Source organism: Eptesicus fuscus, chromosome 15, assembly GCF_027574615.1.
Source record: "Eptesicus fuscus isolate TK198812 chromosome 15, DD_ASM_mEF_20220401, whole genome shotgun sequence".
In the NCBI taxonomy this organism is placed as follows: domain Eukaryota; kingdom Metazoa; phylum Chordata; class Mammalia; order Chiroptera; family Vespertilionidae; genus Eptesicus; species Eptesicus fuscus.
The window spans coordinates 52,687,428-52,705,459 of NC_072487.1; the positions used below are offsets into that span (position 1 = coordinate 52,687,428).

General features: G+C 42.9%; 1 pseudogene; it reads left to right on the forward strand.

Annotated features, from left to right (window-relative positions):
* The first annotated feature begins 3,899 nt into the window (after positions 1 to 3,899).
* LOC114231763 (U2 spliceosomal RNA) lies at positions 3,900 to 4,025 on the forward strand (annotated as a pseudogene).
* The last annotated feature ends 14,007 nt before the right edge of the window (positions 4,026 to 18,032 follow it).

Sequence of the window (18,032 nt, forward strand, 5' to 3'; positions counted from 1 at the left end):
CTGGCAGGGGAGTGGTTAAGGGGTGATCAGGCTGGCAGGCAGAAGCAGTTAGGGGAAATCAGGAAGGCAGGCAGGCGAGCAATTGGGAGCCAGCAGTCCTGGATTGTGAGAGGATGTCCGACTGCCCGTTTAGTCCCAATCCCAGTAGGGCTGGAGTAACAGGCGAGCTTCTGAGTGCAGAGGGCCCTGCACCTGTTACTCCAGCCCTACTGGGATTGGGCCTAAATGGGCAGTCGGACATCCCTCGAGGGGTCCCATATTGGAGAGGGTGCAGGCTGGGCTGAGGGACACACACCCCTGTGCATGAATTTCATGCACCAGGCCTCTAGTCATGTTTATAAAATGGAGAATTGAAGTCCAAGAGGGACCATCAGCTTAGGAGGCAGCCCACACTAGACTCCTGATGCTAGAATCTGACACGATGCTCTTGCTGTTATACTGTATGAATTTTCACAATGAATGGATGCCCACAGCATACTACTGATCCAAGTACAATGCTGTGCCTGGCATGGTGTCTTACTTGCAGTGGTGCTCACAACATGCAGACATAGGAAAGTGGCTTAGCAGCAAGAAGAGTGAGAATCAACACCCACCTTCGTCAGCCTGGGTCTAGGGGGATTTAGGACTAGTGCCCACCCAGATCCAGGGCCAATCTTATAGGCTACTCAGACCCAGGGTGCCAGGGATAGCCTGGGTCCCCAAGCCTCTGCCCTCTGTCCTGTTACATTCACCCTCCAGGTGGAGCACTGATCGTTGTCCCAGGCCTGACATGCCTCATACCCCATCTGTCCCTCATGCCTGCTCCACAGTCACACAGTGTGGTGGCAGCTTCTGACATGGTTCCCTCCCGGTATTCACACCTGTGTAACGCCCTCCCATGGAGTACGGGTTGGACCTCTAGTGACTTGCTTCTACTGAACAGGATACGGCAAAAGTGATAACACGTCCCTTCTGTGGTAGGTTGTAGGAGACCGTCATTTCCACCTTACTAGCACTCTCTCTCATTTGCGCTAACGAAGCAGGCTGCCAAGTTGTAAGATGCTGTGTGGAGAGGCCTTGGTGGCAAGGAACCAAGGGGCTTATGAGGAACTGAGCCCTTAGTCCACAGGCCACAGAGAACAGAAACTGCCAGCAACTGCATGAGTGAACTGGAAAGTGAATCCTTCCTGGCCGCACCTTGAGGCGACTGCAGGCTTGTGAGAGACCCTGAAACAGAAGACCTGTGAGATAATAAATGTTGTTGCTTTAAGCTGCTAAGTTTTGGGATAATTTGTTAACGCAGCAGTAGACAAGTGATGCACAGAAAGCACTCTCACTTATACAGTCTCAGGCCAGGCTGCCTGCCTTAGCCAGAACACACACACACACACACACACACTGATGCCTTGTCCCCTTGTGGTAGCAGATTTGGGTCCTTCTGCTAGGTCAGCAGAGACTTGGTGAAGGGACCCTGAAGCCTGGAGTTCCCGCCAGCCTTGTGCATTCCTGACACTCAGAGAGAGTAAAAAGACTGGAGAGCTCCCCTGAGATGACAGACTGAAGGAAGACAAGGAGAGCTGACCCCCAAGGGGCCTAGACCTTTGCTTTAGGACCCCTAGTTTTCAGGCCAAGTGACACTGAGTGTCACTCCACTATTTCCACAGAGAGGATCCAAGCTTCACAATATCCCAATCTACCTTGTAGCCTTTGAAAAAATGACTGTGCTGTATCAATACATGTAGATTCAATCCACTTTCTTTTGGCCTTTATGTCTGACATTAATATTAGAATTAACTGTTCCCAAAAGGAAGTGAGTAACATGCATTACAACCTTAAGTAGGAGGCTTACCTTTGGAGACTTCAGCCAACCCCCATCTGGGCTTAAGTTTTCTCAGAATTATGATCATGACTTCTGCTCCAAGCTGGACACTGTTTAGACACTGTTTGAAAGAGAGGCATGTCGCCGAAACTGGTTTGGCTCAGTGGATAGAGCGTCGGCCTGCGGACTGAAGGGTCCCAGGTTCGATTCCGGTCAGGGGCATGTACCTTGGTTGCGGGCGCATCCCCAGTAGGGGGTGTGCAAGAGGCAGCTGATCCATATTTCTCTCTCATCGATGTTTCTAGCTCTCTATCCCTCTCTCTTCCTCTCTGTAAAAAATCAATAAAATATATTAAAAAAAAAAAAAAGAGAGGCATGTTTCCTAACATTCCCTTCTTCTGCATATTGAGAGCAAATGCTCTAAGAAGAATCCAGAAACTACCTGAGCCCATGGTAAGATCTTTCTGACTGTGCCATAGAAAAATTTTGCAAGATCTGCCATGTTTTTAAGTAGTACTGTGAGTTCAAAAAAGAAACAGCACAGGGGCCAGCTAGGGACACCAGGATGGGTACTGGCATGTGTAAAGACAGCTTAGACAATGCTGTGCTCACTGTGAGTCAGGAGTGTCATGAGGCTACCATATTAATTTATTTTACTTGAGGCTTCATTAAAAGAAGTAGAGTTCTCAGAGTGAGGAGGTGATGGTTCTGCCTGACTTTGCCCAGCAAAGTCACAGAATATAAGATAAACATACCAAAATTATATTTCTATGTACTAACAATGAAAATATGTACATCATGTGGGAGTGGGGGAGGAGGTAGTGGATAGGGGGGATAAATAGTGATGGATGGAGACTAGACTTGGGGTGGCGAACACACAATACAGTGTACAGATAATGTGTTGTAGAATTTTACACCTGAAACCTGTATAATTTCGTTAGCCAGTGTCACCCCAATAAATTAAATTAAAAGAAATAAAAATGAAGACATCAAAATTAAAAATACAATACCATTTACAATCACTTAAGAATTTGAGATGTAAATTAACAAAACATGTACAGAACTTGTATGCTGAAAACTATAAAATGCCAATGAAAGAATTCAAAGAAAATCTAAATAAATGGAGAGACATACCATGTTCATGGTTGGAAATTTCAACATACGAAGATGTCAGTACTACCCAAATTAACATAAGGGATTAATGTAATTCCTATAAAAATCCCAGCAAGAGCTTTTCTTGATATAGACAAGATTATTCTAAAATTTATGTAAAGGCAATGAATAGAATTAGAATAGTTAAAAAATTCGAAAAAGAAACAAATTTGAAAAATAAAAAGTATACCTTACCCATTTGGGGCTGCTATAACAAAATACCATAGACTGGATGGTTTATAAAGAATTAAAAAAATTTAAAGATTTTTAAATGGGTTTTTAGAGAGAGATGAAGGGAGAGGGAGAGAAAGAAACATCTATGTGAAATAAAAAACTGGCCACCTCCAACATGCCCCCCACCGGGGATTGACCCCACAATCCAGGCATGTGCCCTGAATGGGAATTGAATCGGCAACCCTTTGTAGCCCAGGACAATGCTCAACCAACTGAGCCACATGGGCCAGGGCAACACTAAAACTTTATTTCTTACAGTTTGGAAGCTGGAGTCTGAGATCAGGATGCCATCATGGTTGGTTTCTGGGGAGAGCCCATTTCCAGACTGCAGACTGCCAACTTCTTGTTGTATCCTTACATGGTGGAAAGAGGGTCCTTGTATAAGGTCACTAATATCAGTCATGAGAGCTCCACCTTCATGACCTAATTACCTCCCAGAGACCCCACACCTACTAATACCCTCACATTGGGGTTAGGATTTCAACATATGAATTTTGAGAAGAAAAAACACTTAGTCTATTGCAAAGGAATCACTTACCCAACTTTAAGACTTCTTATACTCTGCAGTAATCAAGACTGTACCAATGAAAAAGAATAGAGAACCCCAAGATAATAACAAAAACCTCAACCTATGTCTCATACTTTATACAAAAATAACTTAAAATGGATTATGGACTTAACCATAAAATGTAAAACTTTCAGAAAAACATGGTAGATTGCTTCTCGGTCTTTTGGCTAAGATCAAGTGTAGTATCTGTTCTTATCAGTAAAAAAAAAAAAAAAAAAAGAAAAACATGGTAGAAAATCTTTGGGATGTAGGACTAAGCAGACAAAACGTTCTTAGACTTGACACCAAAAAAAAAAAAAAAAAAAAATCAATAAAAGTAAAAATTGCTAAATAGGACTTATTAAAATTAAAAATATTTGTCTGTGAAAGACCCTATTAAAAAGAGTAAAAGACAAGCTACAAACTAGGACAAAATATTTTTAAACCAGCCCCAGCAACTTTGGCTCAGTGGATAGAGCGTCGGCCTGCAGACTGAAGAGTCCCGGGTTCGATCCCAGTTAAGGGCATGTACCTCGGTTGCAGGCTCCTCCCCAGACAAATCACAAATTGGACAAAATATTTATAGATCTGTTCCCAAAACTTAACAGTAAGAAAACAAACAATCTAACTAGGAAATAGGCAAAAGATATACTGCACAGAAGAGGATATACAGTTGGCAAATAAACATGTGAAAAGACGCTCAACATAATTAGCCATTAGGGAAATGCAAATTAAAACCACAATGAAACATCACTGCATACCTATCTCAATGACTAAAATTAAAAAAATAGTGACAACACCAAATGCTGGCAAGGAGTCAGATAAACTGAATCACTCATACATTGCTGGTGGGAATGTAAAATGCTGCCACTCTAGAAAACAATTTGGCAGTTTCTTGTAAAGCTAAACATGCAACAACCACACGACTCAGCAATTGCACTCCTGGGCATTTATCCCAGAGAAATAAAGACGTTTGTTCACACTAAAATGTATACATACATGTAATAGCCAAACAAAACAAACCTGGATAAAACCCAGATGTCTCTCAGTGGGTAAATAGTTGAACTAACGATTGTCATCCATATCATGGAATACTACTTAGCAAAATAAAGAATGAATTATCAATACACACACGTGGCCCCAGCTGGTTTGGCTCAGTGTATAGAGCATTGGCCTTCAGACCAAAGGGTCCTGGGTTCAATTCCGGTCAAGGGCGCGTACCTAGGTTGTAGGCTCCTCCCTGGCCCAGTCCCTGGTCAGGACACCTGTGGGAGGCAACCAATCGCTGTCTTTACCTCTCTCTTCCACTCTCTCTAAAAATCAATGGAAAAATATCCTCTGGTGAGGATTTAAGAAAAATAACAAAACACACAATTGGATGAACCTCCAGAGAATTATGCTGAGTGAAAAAAGCAAATCCAATAGGTTACATGCTGTGTGATTCCATTAAATAACATTCTTTTTTTTTTTTTGAAATTTCTTTATTGATTAAGGTGTCACATATTTGTCCTCATCCCCCCATTCCCATCCCCCACCCCTCCCCACGGATGCCCCCACCCCCCTGTTGTCCTTAACCATTGGTTAGGCTCGTATGCATGCACACAAGTCCTTTGGTTGATCTCTCCCCCCTCCCACCACCCTCTCCCACCTTCCCTCTGAGGTCCGACAGTCCGATCGATGCCTCCTTGTTTCTGGGTCTGTTCTTGTTCATCAGTCTATGTTGTTCATCATTTCCCCTAGATGAGTGAGATCATGTGTTACTAGAAATATACTTATAAGAACCGAATGTGAGACGAGCAATAATAGTTATGCTGACAGGCAAATGAATCAGTCTGTAGTAAGTTTCTTTCTGGACCAACAGTTCTTTTGAGACCCAATTTCAATGTCCACCAATTCCTTATGTGTACATGTCGGCACTGACTTTTCAGCTCTGGATGGTGGACAAATGGTGGTAATGCAGGTCCGAATCCCTCTGGTTTGGTCTCGCCCGGACCCAGGGGCGCAGCTTCACCCGGACTCAGGGGCGCACGGCCTCACCCGGACCTGGGACCCAGCATCACCCAGGCCCCGGGGCGCGTGGCCTCACCCGGACCCAGGGGCGCGGCCTCACCCAGACCCGGGTAAATAACATTCTTGAAAAAATTATATTGATGGACTACAGCTTATTGGTTGCCAAGGGTTAAAGAGAGTGTGCAGGTGGGAGTGAAGTGGGTGTATATATAAAAGCACAGCATGAGCGATCCTTGTGGTGATTTAAATATTCTGTATCTTGACTATATGAATGTTTCTATTTTGGTTATTATACTATTGTTTCACAAGACGTTAGTAATGGGGAAATTAGGTAAAGGGCACATAGGCTCTCTATATTATTTCTTACATATGCATGTGAACCTACAATTATCTAAAAGTGTTATATTTTAATATAAAATATGTCAGGTTAATAAAATAAGCCTTGTATAGCTGTAAAAATATCAGACAAATACATTTCATGGGGGTAAAAAAACCTTCACTAGAAATATGGTGGGCTACTTCATAATAACTTTTCAATCACCTGGAAGATAATGATTCTAAATTTGCATGCACCTAACAACATAGCTTTAAAATATAGAGCAAAAGTTAGCAAAACTAAAAGACATTTTTAAGAAATACATAATCACAGTGAATACATCTCTCTTAATAATAATAAATCAAGCAAGCCCTCGCTGGTTTGGCTCAGTGGATAGAGCATTGGCCTGAGGACCAAAGGGTCCTGGGTCCGATTTTGGTCAAGGGCATGAACCTCAGTTGCAGGTTCCTCCCCGGTGGAGCGTGTGCAGGAAGCAACCAATCGATGTTTCTCTTTGTCTTTGTCTTTCCCTCTCTTTTCCACCCTCTCTAAAAATCAATGAAAAAATATCCTCGGGTGATAATTTAAAAAAATAAATCAAGCAAACAAAAATATCATTAAATATAAAAAATACTTCAACAGCTCAATTAATAAGCCTAAGGTCATTTATGGAACGTGGCACCCAACAACAGGAGAAAACACGTGCTAGCCTCTCGACCTCTAGTCCAGTGTTGGTTCGTCTGTACCAGGTTCTTTGGCAGGGCTCCCTTTACGTTCCATTCTCTTGTGCATGAGTGGTTTGTCAGATGTTACAGGTGAAGGTTGTTGAACCCAGGGCTGCCAAGTGTGTAACTCCAGGGTCACCATGCACACAACTGTCACCTGGAGGAAAACTTCTGAAAAAAGAAATTGCCACTGGGTTCGGGACAAAAGACGGTCTGTGCCAACAAAATCATTATACAGGAGTTTAACTCAACACTCTGCAACCAGGTGCACCCATCTTGATGGACACCTAGCTGGCCCTGCCTCGGGTCATATAAGACACAACAGACGTCTGCTTTCATCCCCAGAATATCCTTTCCACAGCACCCTATCATCCAGGCCAGCTAACCATGCCTCTGTAGCCAAAAAAGAGCAGAGTAGGGAAACCCTTGTCTACAATGGGTTCTTGAATCAGTTTCCCCACCCACCCTTTGCCATTAGACAGATGGTAAAACCGAGAGTGGAGGAAGAAGATACTCAGGATTACCCACCAAGTCAGGGGCAGCACAGACTCTGAGCTGCCTGCACTAGGCTGGCAGCAGTGGGGCCCATCCACCCACCTTCCATGGAAGCAGCCCAGAAAATGAGTGCTGATGCCAACACTCTGCTCCTGACACCTTTACTTGGATCGAGGCCTTTTCAAAAGGAGCATTTCAAATAGGAGCCATCAACACTTACAGAGGGTGGGTCTTAATCCATAGAGGATCATTAGCTTCACCCAAGTGATGGCACATCCCTCAGCACCTCCCATTCTTCCACCAATTATCTATCTGCTAATTACCTGGGATTAAGAATTGACACGGAGCGACATGGTCATTAACCACATATTTGCACGGCTTATTCATGTTAGTGGGGCTGCTTGGTCTCACCCAGTCAAATTGGACACGCCCACAATGCTGCACAACACATTTACATCTACTTGGTTGTCAGCAGCCAATAAAGGACTGCAGGATGTGTTTACTTCCAAAGGGACTTGGCTCTTGGCAAAAGCTTTCTTGCGGGCACGCTGGGTGTCTTGGCTTTCTGGCAGTACCAACCTTGGCTTAACTCAGAGCACACACTCAATCATTTGTCAAACATTCATGAGCTCAAGCACAGTAGCAGGCAGGGCACTGTCCTGAGAGATCTTACATAGATGAATGAGACACTGTTCCTACAACTTTAGAAGTTTATCTCCAGTCAAGGAAACACATGCAAGCACAGAGAGCTAAGAGCCATGAGAGAGGGAAAAGCAGCATGCCCGGGAATGCAACAGCAGGAGGGATCTGTTTGGTCTGAGAAATCAGAGGAAGCCTCACATAGGATGTGGCATCTTCAGGAGAGCGAGAGGAATTCCAGGCTGAAGGAAGTGCAAGAGCAAGGGCACCGCGAAGTGTGAGGAGAATGGGGAGTGCTCCGGTGTGGATGGCACACATGGCACAGGTGGGAAGGAGGTGGCCTGCTGGACTGGGTCATATCACGGCAAAATGGGCTGTTCCACTAGGTTTGGAAATGCTTCCTCTGGGTACAAGGAACATGAAAGGACTTTTGTTTTAGTGTGTATGTGTGGGTAGGCATGTTTTTGTAAATTTTCTATTGAAGTATAACATACATAAAATGCAAACATGTTCACAAACTGACTACACCTATGTAAATAGCAGCCCAATAAATTTAACACCATAAATTAGTTTTCCCTATTTTTTTTGTAGTTGGCTTCTTTCACTCAACATGATGTTTCAAGGCTCATCCTTGTTGCTATATATAACTTTAATTTGTTCTTTATCATTGCTAATATCCCATTTCATGAATGTACCACAATTAATGAGCATGTGTAGTTTCCAGTTGGGGGCTGCACACCTTCTTGCAGATGTCCTTTGGTGCTTTTATGGGTGTACATCTGTTGGGTACATATCTAGGAGTGAAACTGCTGGATCATCAGGTATGCACATATCTATTTGAATAGACACTGCCAGGTTTCCAAAGTTTTTCTCCATTTATACACTCACCAGGAATGCACGGGAGTTCTGGTTGCTCTCTCTCTATACTCACCAACACTTGGTATTGGCAGTCTTTTTATGTTTTATGCTTGTTTGTTTGGAGGGGAGTGACACGGTCCCACGTAGGTTGAAGGATAGTCACTCTGGCAGCAGCATGGAGTGTGGGGTTAGGAAAGGGAGCTAGTACAAAGGGATCAGGCACAAGGCCAGGCAGTAAGGCCCAGGAGAGGGGTAATGAAATCAACAGCAATACAACTTGAATAAAAAAGGCTGATTTTTTTTTTTTAAAGGGCACTGTCTATGCTACACAACTGAAACAAATAAAAAATAATATTGAATGCAAATTGCAATTGAAAAATAAACTTAAAAAAAATTAAGTCTGGGCTCAGTGGTTGAGCATCGACCTATGGGCCAGGAGGTCACAGTTCAATTCCCAGTCAGGCCATATGCCCAGGTTGCGGGCTTGATCCCCAGTGTGGGGCATGTAGAAGGCAGCCAATCAATGATTCTCTCTCATCACTGATATTTCTATCCCTCTCTCCCTCTTCCTTCCTCTCTGAAATCAATAAAAATATTTTCTTAAAAAAAAAAACAACAGGAGTAGGGGTGGGGTGGGCACTGTAGGGGTGGAATACACAGGACAAGCATACAACGTAGAAATAGACTTAAGATGGAGGTGGAAGACAGTTTACATATGGGTGGAAGGCTGGGTGAGGGGTGTCACATTTGAAGGCAAGAAAACACCCTAGTTAGGTACACACTGTGTTTGAGATGTAGGATGATGAAATGGAGATATATAATAAACTTGGTTATACGGGTCTGTTGCTAAGGGATGAGGTCAAAGCTGGAAACACAGAGCTAGGATTTATCATCAGAGAGGTAGGGGTTAAAGCCAGAGGTGTGGCTGAGATTTCCCAGGGGGCAGGGGTTGTGTGGAATGAAAGAGAGGAGAGCTGAAGATCAGCCATCTACCTTTAGGGGGTGAGGGGAGAAAGAATAAGAGACAACATCGCTTCCCTTTTAAAATGCTGGCAGGAGCTGTGAAGCCTGAGTCAGGCCCTTTGTGTCCCAGCAGCAACCTGGGGTCCAAATCACCAGCCACAGTTTTCTCTTGAATGAACTTGCATCACCAGCCTCAAAGCTGCATTGCGAAACCCGCATCAGATTGCGTACCTCTGCAGCGTCCTAGGGACAATGGGCACCAAAGACTTATAGCATCTTGGGCCTGGGAGTTCTCCTCCCCACCTCCACAACATCTCTGCCAAGTAGTTATCCAGCGCCCCAGGCAGGGAACTCATAACTTCCCACGACAGTCCATTCCACCACTGAGCCAGCGAGGATGTCAGAAAACCTTTTCTTACAAAAGCAGTCTTGCGACGCTGGAAGTCAAAGGAAAAGATAAAGCTACACTCCAATGGTAATGACCCTGGGTGGAGTAAGATGCAAGAACTCTGGAAAATCTGTTTCTGTTCACGTACCTGCCAGCATCTTCCCGTTGGGGCTGGGGTCATGGCGTTTGCCTCCCCACAGGAAGCTGCAGTGATTTCACCCCCATTCGCACACTGGAGGGGAATGTGGTCATCGCTGCAGGCATTTCTCTAGCTTCATCAAGCAGTGAGTACTGTCCTGGAACATGGCCAGTCTCTCAGGACTGGAGCATGCATGCTCCAGCACAGACCCATCAGGCTGGACACGGGGGAAGAACGAGTGGCTGCTAGCTGAGCGTGAGCCCACTGAAAGCAAGGTGGGCGCAATGCCATTCTGTTCAACATGTGTGTTTTTTTCCTAAATATTTAAGTGCACCGGGCCCTGTGTGGGTCTCTGGAGAAGAAGGAAGACAGTTAGGACTTTGAAATGGCTCCCATCCTTGGGGAGACTGGTGGAAGAAATAGGCATGCAAGAAGGGAAAGTGGCTGAAACATTTTTTCCTCTGTTTTTATGTTTCCAAAATACCCACCTAAACAGCCTCTGCAAGATCTGAAATATGGAAATATGGTTTCTGAAAGATATGAGAGGAAAACTGCCCTTGAGCCTTAATGGGAAGGGTCTTGTCTGCCACTGTTAACAGTTGACACAGCATAAAACTCCAGAGTTAATCCTTGGATACCCATTTGCCAACTGAAAAGACATACATCACCTTCTCTTGGCTACAAGATATCCATTACATTAGGAGACCTAAGACTGAGAATTCTTAGGAATTTTCCAGAATCTGCAGACTTTGGAAGTGGGTAGTTTTCTATCCAAGATGATAGAACAAGATTAACTTTCTGATTCTACAGAATCCTGTTTCTTTCCCTTTACTTTACCACTCACCTTGTCTACTATTGTAAATTGACACCCTCTATTTTCTTAATATGATTCCCATTGTCTTCATTCTGGTACTTTTGACCTCCTATGGTCACAAGGATACCTGATCCATAAGCATGGAATCCCACTAAGCATAGCATATGACCCGGGGACTCACTTCACAGTGAGCAAGGTAAGGGAGTAAACCCATGGTCATGGGATGCACTGCTTGATATCACATATTGTACCTGGAGGCAGCCAGCTTCACAGAATGCTAAAATGCCCTTCTCAGAGCACACTGAGCCCAGCTGGAGTGGCTCAATTGGTTGAGTGTCATCCCACGTACCAAAAACTTGCCACTTCGATTCCCACTCAGGGCACATACCTAGGTGTGGGTTCAATCCCCTGTTGAGGTACGCACAAGAGGCAACCAATGGATATTCCTTTTTACATTAGTGTTTTTCTCTCTTTCTATAAAATCAATGGAAACATGTCCTCGTGTGAGAATTAAAAAAAGAGACTTAATATGTCACTCAAGAAATGATTTATTAAGGGATTCAAGGGAGAGCCTAGACCAGAAGCAATCAGAAAACACCCTAAAGATTTACCTGGACAAGAAGCTGGGTAGATGTCTCCAGCAGGAGCTCTGTAGAGGTGTGTATAGTTCATGGCTCGTTGCCAACTATAAACTGCCCCCTCCATAGTCACTTGGAAACTGGAAATTCCACACCTTCAGTAAATCCGGCACACTACCTGAATACCTCTTGGAAGCTTTCCTTCCTTCACCAGGCAGTACACAGGCACTAGGAGCCCAGAGTACACAGTTTGGGATACAGCAAAGGTACAGCTTACCTCTCAAGGTTCTCAAATCCATAAACTACTAGTAAGTGGATAGAGACCCAACCATGGCCCCTTCCCCAGTCCATCTTTCTTTCTCAGCCACTCAGGTTTCAGGGATGGCTAATCCAAGGTTGCTTAGCTCTACAAAAAACAAAACAAACAAACAAACAAAAAAACAAAAACAAAAAACTCTAGCTAATAAGGTTACTCAAGAATCTTCTACAAACCGCCGAGAAACTTAGTGAGACCTCGAGGAACTTAGTGAGACCTTCAAGGATCTTAATGAGAATGCCAAAAAAATTGAAAAGGACCAGTCAGAAATTAAGCATACACTGTCTGAAATAAAGAATAATATATAGAAATCCAACAGTAGACTAGAGGACCCCAAGAATCAAACCAAAGATTTGAAATATGAGGAAGCAAAAAACACCCAACCAGAAAAACAAAAAGAAAATAGAATAAAAACATATGAAGATAGTGTAAGGAGCCTCTGGGTACACAACTTCAAGTGTACCAACATCCGAATTATGGGGGTGCCAGAAGAAGAGAGAGAGCAAGATATTGAAAACCTATTTGAAGAAATAATGACAGAAAACTTCCCCTACCTGGTGAAAGAAATAGACATACAAGTCCAGGAAGTGCAGAGAACCCCAAACAAAAGGAATCCAAAGAGGACCACACCAAGACACATCATAATTAAAATGCCAAGGGCAAAAAACAAAGAGAGAATCTTGAAAGCAGCAAGAGAAAAACAGTTAGTTACCTACAAGGGAGTACCCATACAACTGTCAGCTGATTTCTCAACAGAAACTATGCAGGCCAGATGGGAGTGGCAAGAAATATTCAAAGTGATGAACAGCAAGAACCTACAACCAAGATTACTCTACCCAGCAAAGCTATCATTAAGAATTGAAGGTCAGCCAAAACCGGTTTGGCTCAGTGGATAGAGCGTTGGCCTGCGGACTGAAAGGTCCCAGGTTCGATTCCGGTCAAGGGCATGTACATTGGTTGCGGGCACATCCCCGGTAGGTGGTGTGCAGGAGGCAGCTGGTCGATGTTTCTCTCTCATCGATGTTTCTAGCTCTCTATCCCTCTTCCTTCCTCTCTGTAAAAAATCAATAAAATATATTAAAAAAAAAAAAGAAAGAATTGAAGGTCAGATAAAGAGCTTCACAGATAAGAAAAGGAGTTCATCACCGCCAAACCAGTATTATATGAAATGCTGAAGGGTATTCTTTAAGAAGAGGAAGAAGAAGAAAAAGGTAAAGATAAAAATTATGAACAACAAAGTGACAACAAATACATATCTATCAACAAGTGAATCTAAAAATCAAGTGAATAAAAAATCTGATGAACAGAATAAACTGGTGAATATAATAGAATCGGGGGCATAGAAAGGGAGTGGACTGACAATTCTTGGGGGAAGGGTGAGTGAGGGGTGCGGGAAGAGATTGGATAAAAATCTTACACCTATGGATGAGGACAGTGGCGGTGGGTAAGGGCATGGGGGGGGTCAGGTGGAGGGGAGGAGGGGAGCTATGGGGGGAAAAAAGAGGAACATCTGTAATAATCTGAACAATAAAGATTAAAACAAACAAACAAAACAAAAACTCTAGCTAAGCTAGGCTAGTTGAGAGACAAGCCAATAGCAAACTCAGTCCCCATCCTGGATAGTCCTTTTCCTGCCTCCTCAGGTTTGAGCAAGGAATGTCATAAGGCCCTTAGTCCAAGGAGAAGAGCAGACAAACCAAGGAGAAGAGCAAACAAACTCCTCATACCCATCTTCATGGATAAATCATGGCAAAGTGGGACTACATAGTAGAGGGGGCAAGAAAGGCAGTCGAGAGTCACTCCAAGTCAAACAACGGCAGGACATGACCAAAAGTATGAGAGTGGAGTTGTATCCTAACAGACTCCAGCCATGGAGGAGCAATGCCCTAGAGGCAGAGAACAGAGTGTCTGGAGAGTATCAGCACAGAGAAGAGCATCTTCTTGGAGTTTCCACTTTAAGTATAGGATGTTGGAGATTGATTTAGGGATTCCTTCAAGGGCCACAGAGACCAAGAAGACTGTCACTCCTCAGCCACAACTGGAAGATATCATGAGAGCCAGTGAGCTGGGAGATATACAGAAACTGAATGACTGAGTGATCAAGGGGCTCCAATGACCAAGGAATGCTCCCTTAAAGAATGACTTGCTGATGAATTGAGGCTCACACTGGGGGTAGAACTACAGAGCCAGACTTAGGGTTTCCCCTTGCCTCAAATAGTCTGCCTACTCCATTTCCTTTAAGCTGTAAATTTTAGGTGTTGATATCTTAATAATATCGCGTTGTCCAATTCACGAATATCATAGATCTCTTCATGTATTTGGATCTTCAATTTCCCTCAGCAATATAATTTTTGTTTGTGTACAGATATTACATATATTTGGTAAAACTTATCTAAGAATTTCATATTTGTATGTAAATGGAATTCTTATTTAAATTTCCAATTGTTCAATGCTAATATACAGAGATAAAGCTGATGTGTTTTTTTTGTGTGTGTGTTTTGTTGTTGTTAATCCTCACCCGAGGACATTTTTCGATTGATTTTTAAAGAGTGAAAGGGAGCGGGAGAGAAAGAGAGAGAACCATCAATGTGAGAGAGGCAAATATATTGGTTGCCTCCCACACATACCCCAACCAGGGCTGGGGATCAAGCCTGCAACCAAGGTACATGCCCTTGACCAGAATCAAACCTGAGACCCTTCAGTTCTCAGGCTGAGGCTCTATCCACTGAGCCAAACTGCTAGGGCTAAAATTGATGTTTTTCACTTTATATTCTGTGACTTTGTTAAACTCACTAATTCTAGTGGCTTTTTTGTTGATTCTTTAGGATTTTCTACATAGACATGTCATCTGTAAATAAGGACAATTGTATCTCTCCCTTCCAGTCTGTATGCCTTTTATTTCTTTTTCTTGCTTTACTGCATTAGCTAGTAACTCTAGTACAATATTGAACAGAAATGGTGTGGACATTGTCTTGATCTTAGGGTGGAAAGCATTCAGTTGTTCACCATTAGATATGATGTTGGCTGTAGGTTTTCTTTTTTGTAGATGCCCTTTATCAGCTTCAGTTTCCTTCTATTCCTAGTTTTCTGAGATTTTTCACCATGAATGGATATTTGGTCAAATGCTTTTTCTGCATCTACTGAGATGATCATATGGTTATTCATTTTTAGTGTAAATATGGTGAACTGCATTGACTGATTTAGTATTAAACTAATCCCACATTCCTGGGATAAATCCTCCTTGGTCATGATGTATTGTCCCTTAATATATTGTTTGGTTAAATTTCCTAAAGTTTTGTTCAGAATTTTTGCAACTAGACTCATGAGAGATAACTGATCGGTAGTTTTCTTTCTTGTACTAATTTTGTCTTATTTGGTATCAAGGTAATGTTGGGCTCATAGAATGAGGTGGAAATTATTCCCTCCTTTTCAGTATTTTGGAAGAGTTTGTTTAGATTTTTTCTTCCTTAAATGTTTGATGGAATTAACCAATGAAGTCACCTACACCTTAAGTTTTCCGTGTGGAGTTTTTAAATACAATTTCAATTTTTAATAGATATAAGGGCTATTTAGGTTATTTCTTCTTGGATGAATTTTGGTAATTTGTATCTTTCATATTTTTATTTAAGTTTTAAAATTTATTAGGATAAATTTGTTCATAACATTCCCTTTAAATATCTGTGGAATCTGTAAAGGTGTCACCTCTCATTTCTGGTATCGTTAATTGTTGTCTTCTTTTTTTCAAATCAGTATGGCATTTGGCAAGATGTTTATCAATTTTATTTATTTGAAACAACCAGCTTTTGGGTTTATTGATTACCTCTATTTTTGTTTTCTATTTCAATGATTGATGCTTTGATCTTTATTATTTTCTTCTGCTGCTTACTTTGGGTTAATTTGCTCTCTTTTTTGCTGCCATTTATTGGAATTTTAGCATGCAGCAGAAACAAATGCTTTGGTTCACTCTGTGTTTATACAGAAACCAGAGATGTGATTTAAGGGAGCAAGGTGGTAAACTCTGCTTTAGTTTTCTGGCTTTTCCATTCATACATATAAAACTGCCATTTGTAGATTTTCTTAGGCTAGAGACCATGAAGTTAGTGTTTAAGAACCTTGGTTTTGCAGTTTGACATACTCAGGATTTATATACTACGTCTTCTCCCTTCCTAACTATATAATCTCATAAAGTAACTTACTATCCCGAGCCTCAGTTTGCTCATCTGTACAACAAAAAGAATACATTTCCTCATAATGAAATAATTCATGTAAAACTCTTAGCTTCATACCTAACCCATAGTGCTTGATATACACTGAGTGGCCAGATTATTATGATCTCTGAACGCATAATAATCTGGCCACTCAGTGTATATCCTATATAATAAAAGGCTAATATGCAAACTGTCCCCTCAACCAGGAGTTCGACCAGCAGGCAGGCCGGCCAATCGCCCATGTCCCCTCCCCCTGGCCAGGCTGGCCGGACCCCACCCATGCACGAATTCATGCACTGGGCCTCTAATACACACACACACACACACACACACACACACACACACACACACACACACTGAGTAGCCAGACTATTATGCGTTCAGAGATCATAATAATCTGGCCACTCAGTGTATGTTAGCTATTATTTATTATTACTCTTTCATTACAAAAATCCATCCTGCACTAAAGACCTCTTCATCATTTAAGGATTTTTTTTCATATAAAGTCTTCTATTAGATAAATTCCAGCTTTCCACTGCTTAAGAGTATGGTAGCTAAATGTATAAGCTAGTTTCTGCTCTATATGTATCAAACCACCTCAAAATTAGTGGCTACAAATAACACATTTTCCTCCCATGATCCTATGTGTTGATGAGGCAGTTTTTCCAGTTTCAGCCAACTCAGAGAGAGCTAGATAATGCAGGATGGCCTTACTTATATGTCTGGTGATTGGTTCAATGTCAGCTGAGACTCAGCCATGTATCTGCAGTCATCCAGCAGGCTAACCCAGGCTAGTCCATGTGGTGATAGGATTTCCAGAAGGAAAAGAGGGCAAGCTCTGGTGGCCAAGGTCTTCCCACTTGTGACTCAGTGGACATTTTGTGTGTGGCTTCACCAATCAACCCATTTTGTGTCAATTTGTTTTCCCCTTGCTTGGTCATTTGCAAGCACTCCTTATTCATGCTGGCCTACAATATCGAAGATATCTTTGAATGTGACCTTTTATCTTGGAAAATATAAGGTATCAGGCAAGAATTAAGAAAGAAAAATCTCCAGCTCTGATATGTGGGGGTCCCTGAGGTCCCCTGGATAACCCACCTAACCCCTCTGGGATTCAGTGCTGCCTTGGCTCTGCCAATTTTCTCAGACCTTGACTCCTCCCCCAACCCAGGGAAAGCCTGAGTCTCCAAATCTATTGACAGCCCTACTCCACCTCCACACACAAGCTCTGCTCTGCCACCTGCCAACATGCCAGCCTGTCCTTCCTCCTAGTCTACCCCATCCCTTAGCATAACCCCTTACCCAATGGGCACAGCTGATTCCCAGCTCCAAGCCTCTTCTTTCTTGCTGACTGAGCTCAGAGTTCCCATTCTGACAGTGGGAGGGCCAGCCCTGGGGATGCAGAGAAAAGAGATCATGGCCCATGAGCTCACTAAATGCATGTAGACAGAAAATCAGTGGGTGGAGCTGATGAGTGAGTGGATCCTGCAAGCAGAGACCCATCCTTTAGTCCAGATTGGATAAATTGCACAGCTTTGGCGAGTACTGGACTAAGGCGCTCTCGGAGGCTCAGACCTCTGCCAGCAACACCATTCGCATGGGTGTCTGTCTTCTGCCCAGAGACACAATGCTTTATCCAAAATCCTGTGTTTGGAAGTGCAGAAAACATCATTGTATCCTTAGGCCCAGCCAGTTTACCTGCCCCAAACTGGCTTAGTTCCACAGCCAATGGGTGGCTTCTGGTTTTTGGATCCACATGTGATGCTCCAGGAAAAAGCAAAAAGGTCTTTAAATTTATTTATTTAAAAAATTGGTGTTTTTTCCGGGGGGGAGGGGCAGGGGAGGAAGGAGG